Source organism: Condylura cristata, unplaced genomic scaffold (genome assembly GCF_000260355.1).
Source record: "Condylura cristata isolate star-nosed mole 26May11 unplaced genomic scaffold, ConCri1.0 scaffold00007, whole genome shotgun sequence".
NCBI lineage: Eukaryota > Metazoa > Chordata > Mammalia > Eulipotyphla > Talpidae > Condylura > Condylura cristata.
In genome coordinates this window covers 42,997,475-43,004,874 of record NW_004567108.1, presented here as the reverse complement: position 1 = coordinate 43,004,874, position 7,400 = coordinate 42,997,475, and the positions used below count along the sequence as shown (strand labels likewise).

The 7,400-nt window shown below is 39.0% G+C and overlaps 1 pseudogene; it reads right to left on the bottom strand.

Annotated features, from left to right (window-relative positions):
• Nucleotides 1-2,923: 2,923 nt before the first annotated feature.
• LOC101631952 overlaps nucleotides 2,924-7,400 on the bottom strand; it is a 10,275-nt pseudogene continuing 5,798 nt past the window's right edge.

The window sequence follows — 7,400 nt, the reverse complement described above, 5'->3', positions numbered from 1 at the left end:
ATTGCAAGCACATAGAGCACTGCCTAGCATGTTGTATATACTTAATTAAATTTGTTGACTTATAAGTTAATTCATTTAGCAAATATATACGCAGCATCTACTGTGGACCAGGAACTATGGTAAAGACTTGACATTCTGCAGTGAATAAGTAGTTTTCTCCTTATGTCCATGAATGCACAGGCTTCAAGGGTAACAGATACTTTTACTAAGCAAATTGTTGCAATGTGATGATTGTTAGAACAGAGAAGTAAAGAGTATTGTGAGAATATGCACTGGGATTCTCCTTAAGAAAATTAAAGAAGTTCAAGCCTAGATAAAATATGAGTGGGAACTAACTAGCCAAGTAGGAAGAGCAAGCCATATCCAAAAGGAAGGGCTCATTTATGGCTGAGATAAAGGAGGAAGACAGCATTACTCAATAAAAATAAATTGAATTAACCAGGCAAAATGGCATAAACTAAAAAAGGGTGGAGGAGAGAGTGTGCTAGACAAAAGGATCAACAAACTTATAACTAAGCGGCAGGAAAATGCAGTTTATAAGATTCAGTTTGCCTGGTGCATAGGGTTGACTTCTTAGTGGAAACACTTGTAAAATAAAGGTAAATCAGGACCAAAGGTAGCAAGGAAGTCAAACAAGACCAAGCTGCACTTTAGAAAGATTTAATTTAGCTGCAGGGTATAGACAAAAAGAGTAGATGAAAGTCATGTGTCTGTCAGGAAAGCCTGCCTACTAAATCTTCTTGCAAAGCCTCAGGCAAAGACAGCCTTTCTGTTGTAGTGGAGGAAAGTTTTTCCCTTCTAGGTTCTTTGGCTGATTTAATAATTAAATTGACATAAGACAGATTAACAAAAGAAAAACAAATTTAACGTGTACCTACAGAAGCCCCAAGGATCTGAGGCTCAAGAAACAGCCAAAGCAGGTGGCTTTTCTACCTTTTTGACAAGAAAACAATAAATGTGTGAAGAATTAACAAGACAAAGAGGTTTGGGCTTTGTAAAATAAATTAGTGAAGAAGACTTATATAAGTCTTCTGGGGCGTAAGTCCTCTATACTGATAAGGATGCTGTCTACCTTCCTGCTACTGGGACAGTACCTTTCATAAGAGAGATTTATTTTCTATATTCATGGGGCTGGAAGTCAAAGAATCCTTGCACCAGCAACTTTTAAAATAAATTTAATTCAAAATAATCACTATGCTACAGGTGACATATTCTTCTTACTCTATTTCCCTTTAGCACGATGGGCTAAAAGCCCCAAAATTCATGATAATTAAATAATTAAAATCCACAGGATAACAGAATGAACACAGAGTTCCACTGTAAACTGTAAAACTGTATCACTACATAATGTCATCACCTGGACTGAAACTTCTCAGCCTGGAATAGGCAGGACAACTAGATAGCTATGCAGTAGTCCAGGCACCAGGTTATAACTGGGATAACTGTGGTACACAAAGGGAATAGAAGGGACAGGGAATAACAGAGAGAGGGATGGAGCTTGAATTAATAAATCTTGCCTCATGATTTGATCCAAATTATTCTCTTTGTACTAAAAAAATTTTAAAAGCTTCCAGAGGAACAATTAAAGTCAATGGGAGAGGGATGACTCACAGAGCATCACAAAATGTAAAAGTAAATGAAAACTGATCTGTGTTACACTGATTCACTGGCAAGCGAGCCACAGGTTTTAATTTACCATTTAAATAATTTTTTTTCTAATGTATTTTGGAATATTTCACCTTTTTCTGGTCTGAATTATGGACTCCGTAGCAATGAGACTATTGAGTCACAAAACAGAACATTGGGCTATGAATAAATGAATTTTAGAAGTCTTGGCAATCATTCTAGATATACAAGGTATACCTGAGTAATAACCACAAATTCAGAGCAATTTTTAATCCTAGTAGTAGTAAATAATGTTGCAGCTCTTGGCTTTTCTTTCAATATGCAAATGTGGGGTTAAAAATAAATGTTTTTTTTTTTAAATTTAGTTTCTAAAATAAGTGTCCCTACATTGCTTAAAGTTTCTTTTTTCAGATAAATATGACTGTTTGATACATATCAGTGTTCTTGGAGATATTTGGTGGCAGCATGTGTTTACTTAATCTCTTTTCTTTTTCTTCCTCCATGTTCAGAGATGTAAATCTAAACAGATATCCTAGTACTGATACAAGACAGCAAAAGGCATGAAAATTGGCCATTGGCCAAGGACCGTACCCAAATAGATGACCTGTCACTGTCTCAGTTCTTCAACACACACGCAGTTGCAAGACTACTGAGGTTCGGGGAACAATAATGGATTTACCAAACCAGGGAAAACAAGGAGTCACTGAGGCCACAAATGGCTTTTTACCTTACCTGAAGCAGCACCTAGTGTTTTCAAGTCCTAAACACCGAGGCTTCCACAATGGCGGCTCCCAGCAATGAGGAAGCCAAGCTCCTCTCCTCAGCAAGGGCCACGCCCCCAAGATGGCGTTATCCCGCCTCTGAAGGCATCAAGTGGCAGCCAGACTATAGGTCAGGATCCAAATCACAAAGGTAGCAGAACACATAACCAGAGGTGCTCCCTGGAGCTGCCGGGATTTGCCAGCACACACCAGACAATCAACGCTCAAAACAGCAGCTGCGCAACAGAATGACCCAACAAACAGCCCCACTCATGCTGCTCAGAGGAGCCCAGCTGCTCGTCTTCAGCTTTTCCTTCCAGGCTGTAACAGCAGCAAAGCTGGGAACAGTTTCAGTGGCTCAGCTACCTGCAACACCACTAATTATTTTTTCTCTGAGGTTGGCTGGTAGAAACCTCGCCAAGTCTTGCAGAGGCCCACAATAGACTTTTGGAAGATGGGGGGGGGGGGGGGGCGCAACATATGGCTGACCCCAGAATCTCTAAAGATCCAAATACTCTGAAATCCAAATGTTAAAATCAGAACACTGAATGGAGAACGCTGAATCCTGTGGGCTGCTTCTGCAGGCCCTTAAATTTCTTATCCGTCTCCACTACCAACACGACCCCACATCCAGACTCCAATACTTTGCTTGCATTTGGCCTGGGACTATCAATACTCACCAGCAGTCCCTTCAGAGGGAGCCACTTGTAATTGTCATTGGCTTCAGCCTCCAATACATTAATAAAATCATCACACTTGACTTCCGAAGTTTCTTCCTTGCACTATTTGAAAACAATGAAACAATGAAGACTATCTTAATTATAAAATTTTAAAAAGTAACAGAGGTGAATATATTTGAAATTTTAGAAAGCTTAATATTTAGTTGCTAATTTTTAAATACAATAGATTGAAATCACTGGTTAAAAAAAAAAAGTGTGTGTGTCTTTTCATGCTCAAAGTTTAGTGAAGGCCCTGAGAACTTTTCCAAAGTCATACATTAAGTCTCGGGGGGCGAATGCTCTTGAAACAGCATCTCCCAATATAATTGATAATTACTTGCTTTAAGGACTGGGCTTCAATTAGTTTCAGTGGGACCTGAAAACAGAATGTTTGACATAACAGACACTGGGGCTCTCCCTGGAAGCTCAACAGGTTAAAGCACTGCATTATGAATCTCTCCAAAGTGACTGCAGCATGGGTTCAATCCCCCACCAGGGAGATGGCCCACATGGCGCAGCAGACCTCTCCTGATGTGCCTGCTGCTCCCCTCATCAGTGTATTTCAGTGGATCTGCCTGTTCTGCTCCCCACTTTGTCTCTCACCCACCGCACCTCTAACCTGTACCCCAGTTCTGTAAGCATAAATAAATAAATCTCTTTTTTTAATGTAACAGACACTGTCTGGGATGTTTAATATGCCCCTCTGTCTGTAACAGGGTGGTCCTATCATGACCACATTGCAAAGGTGAAATTTTATGCACAATAGAACACCCAGGACCCAGAGGCTTACGACACCCCATATAGATTTCTCATTTTCAGATCCTCCTGCTGTTTGTGACCCAGTTACAATAGGCCTGGTTTTGTTTGAAGTCTTCATCCTGTGTTTCTCTATCTGTATTTGTCACTTCAGAAGGCAAGAAGACAAGTGGAACACAATGAAGTTTCTTAAAACTTCTGTTCAGAACTGGCACAGTTCCTTCTTTACCCTGCATTTCCTGTTGGTCAGAATAAGTCACAAAGCCTAGCCTAAAATTAGTGAAGTGGAATTTTTCCCATATTGAACCAGGACAAGGGTAAGGAGTAAAGGACAAATTGTGAAAAAGTAGAGCCCACTGTTCTATTTCTCTAAAAAATAATTCCTTCTTTCCCTAGGAACAAGGTTCTGACACAAATGGTTATCAGTGTATGGGAACATAAAACTCAATTTTAAAAACCATTAACACAGCGATGCTATGATACAGCTATTGACTCCTATCAAAGGAACATTCTCCCATCTTTCTGAATTCTTCTCCAGCTGGATGAGGAAAAAAAGTCAAAATCAGACATAGTAGAAGGAGGGAAAGATCAAATTTAATAACATACGCATAGAAAATTTGCATGGCTATCAATCCTAAAGTAAATGGGATAAACTGGGGATTTATATCGCACCGTAAAGGGCTAAAGTATCAAGAAGAGATGAGGAGGCTTTATATTTCATATGACAAATCTTACCTCACAATACTTGCCCTGCCTTAGGAGTTTACTTCTGGAGATGTTCCTAAACCTAGGTAATTTGCTTTCTTTCAGTGATGGCAACAGTTTCTCCCAAAGCTGACAGATTCTTGACTGACCTTAGGTCAATGTGACAAATTGACAAGTATTGGAAAAGCCCCACTTTAGACATACTGGGAAAAAAATCTGCCTGAACTTTTGGGCAGAGACAGATTCTACATAGTATTACTGTAGCTTTTGAGACCATGAACAGTAAAGCTCCCTTCCTTTACTGAGTGTAGCAGGGAGCCACTAAAATGTGCCCAGTGTGCACTCTATCTGGTATCTACACTGTACTGCACTGTTGTCTACACCTGTGGAACTCCTGCCCTTGAATTGGACTGGACTAAAGATGACTCTCTTAGGACAAACACGCCTCTGATTCCCTTTACTTACGCACAGCGCTCCTAATGCCAGATATGTGGGTTTTACACGCATCAAGCAATTTTCACCAGGTAGATGCCTAATAATTCAATTCTGACTCTATCCTTCTAGAGTTAGGGTCAGATCACACAGGCTAAGAACACAGTCCTTGACAAAACTAGACCAAAGCAAACCCTTGAAATAATACTCTATTATTGAGGCTACTAGACGGGAGGAAGGCTAGGAGTGTAAACAAAGCAGGGGGAGGGGTTCAATGACCAAAAGTAAAGGACTCCAGGTACTTTGATGGAGGGGGAGGTGTGGTGACACCCATCTGAGAAGGTGTGGACCTGCTCCCTTACATTATTTCGGTGTGGTAAACAAATGTTTCCTCAATAAGGAAAAAAATGCAACAGAATCTTATCCTAACACATTCAGGCAAAACCTAACATTTAGTAAAATGGTACTTGGAAATTAAGGAATGAAAATATATATATTTATATGTCACCAATGTCAAGGACCAAATATTAGAACAAAGGATGTTCCTAAATATTCTCATCATTTAGGAAATTAAAGGAGGTTTTAGGAGCTTTATGTCAGGGGCTGAGGATAAGGAGACCCAATGTATTTTTTTTTTTCCAAATATTTCAACTGATGGGAGGTCACTTCTGAGATTAGGTTAGAAAGTCTCTCTCGCTCACTCTCTCTCTCTCCCCCCCTCCTAACCTGTCTTCCCCTTATCTTCTTTTCTCCCCTTATTCTTAGGAAAGCACCCTGCCATTTTCCAAGACTGATGTGGTAAAGCATGAATGTGATCATCCAAAAGCCAGAGGGCTCTGCCATAGTTGCATGAGGGGCTTGGAAGCCAAGGAGAGGTTTGAGGTGATTGTGACTCTAACCAAGACCTTGACTGCAGCCTTTTTGAGAGGCTCCAGCTAATCACACCCCAGTTCTGACCCACAAAATCTGTGATATAAAAAATGTTTATTTTCTCAAGCTCTCATTTTGGGAATAATTTGTTATTGGTAATTAATAACCAACACACCATTGGAAGATATAAATTTGCTAACTTGTTGTTAACTTTCTGTCTTATTAAGATAAATACTATTATTAAAAAATGACACTTGAATCTAAGGAAAAAAGAAAATCAGATATCTAAGTTGATGTACATAAGATAAATTACTAAGAATGGCACTAATCTACCAGTAGTTTGACAGACTTATAATAAATTTTGTTTTCTAATAGTGTAATGCCTTAAAGCATAAAGGAACAAAGATTAAGAAAATTGCCCACATTCTTACAGTTTTAGTTACAGTGCATCATATGTGATCTTTCACTTACATTTCATTTCTATTTATGCAAATATCATTACATTCTCCAGAAACTGGATACAGAAGGATTCCAATCCTTAGGAGTCGCCTTTTAGTTCCAAATCTATCTATTGCAATTGAGTTGAATTAGTTTTAGGATTGCAGATATCACTTGTCTAACAAAGACTTTATCAAAGATTACTAAGGGCACTTTGCTCTTAGAAGTCACAGTGTACTTCTGTCTTGGAAAACATAGTTTCAAGGCCAAAACCACACAATATCAATGTTCCATTATCCAATGTTAGTAGACTATTGCACAAAGCTTGACTCTTCTTGTCCCAGCAGAACATTTCAGGATAGTGACTTATTTAAAAAGAAAAACACACACACAAAGGCTCAGATGAAAGTATTGTCAAGGGTAGATGGTTCCAATTGTACAAGGTCAGGCTGTTTGAGGGAGCCTATGAACTCACACTAGAATCTTCTACAACCACATAGTTCAGGCATTGAGCCTAGAAAGTTGTGGGGGTCTAGGTAAGAGACCCATCCAAAGAAAACAAAGGGTAGATAGGGCCAAAGGCCAGGTATTCTGTGCCTCTCTGTGTTACTTCATGTTTAACTGCTTGCAGGATGACAATGCTAATTCCTCTTCATGTTGCTTTTTTTCCATTCCTTTATTTCTCTCCTCTCACAGATTGTAACTGGCACATTGTTAGTACTTGTCAAATGAAGGAATGAAAAAAAGAGCTGAAGTTCAGAGACTAGCAGTATAAGCTGATGCAGTATTCTAGATAGTAATCATTTTTCTTTTCAAAAATATACAGTTTCCTCAATCATGCAGGCAAAATATTGAACTGTGAATATAAAGCTTTTTCTGAAGAATACAACATTCCACTATGCACCTACTGTCTTCCTGTCTTCCTTTTCTGTTCTGAAGATCATGTGTAAACTATGAATTAACCTCCTCTGATAACTTTCTCCCAGGCCCACCTACTCCCATTTTCTTACCTACAGGAAATTTCTTGTTGGAATTACCTCAGGGGAAAGTCATTCATATAGAAAGTTTCTTTCCTTTTTTTTTTTTTTTTTTT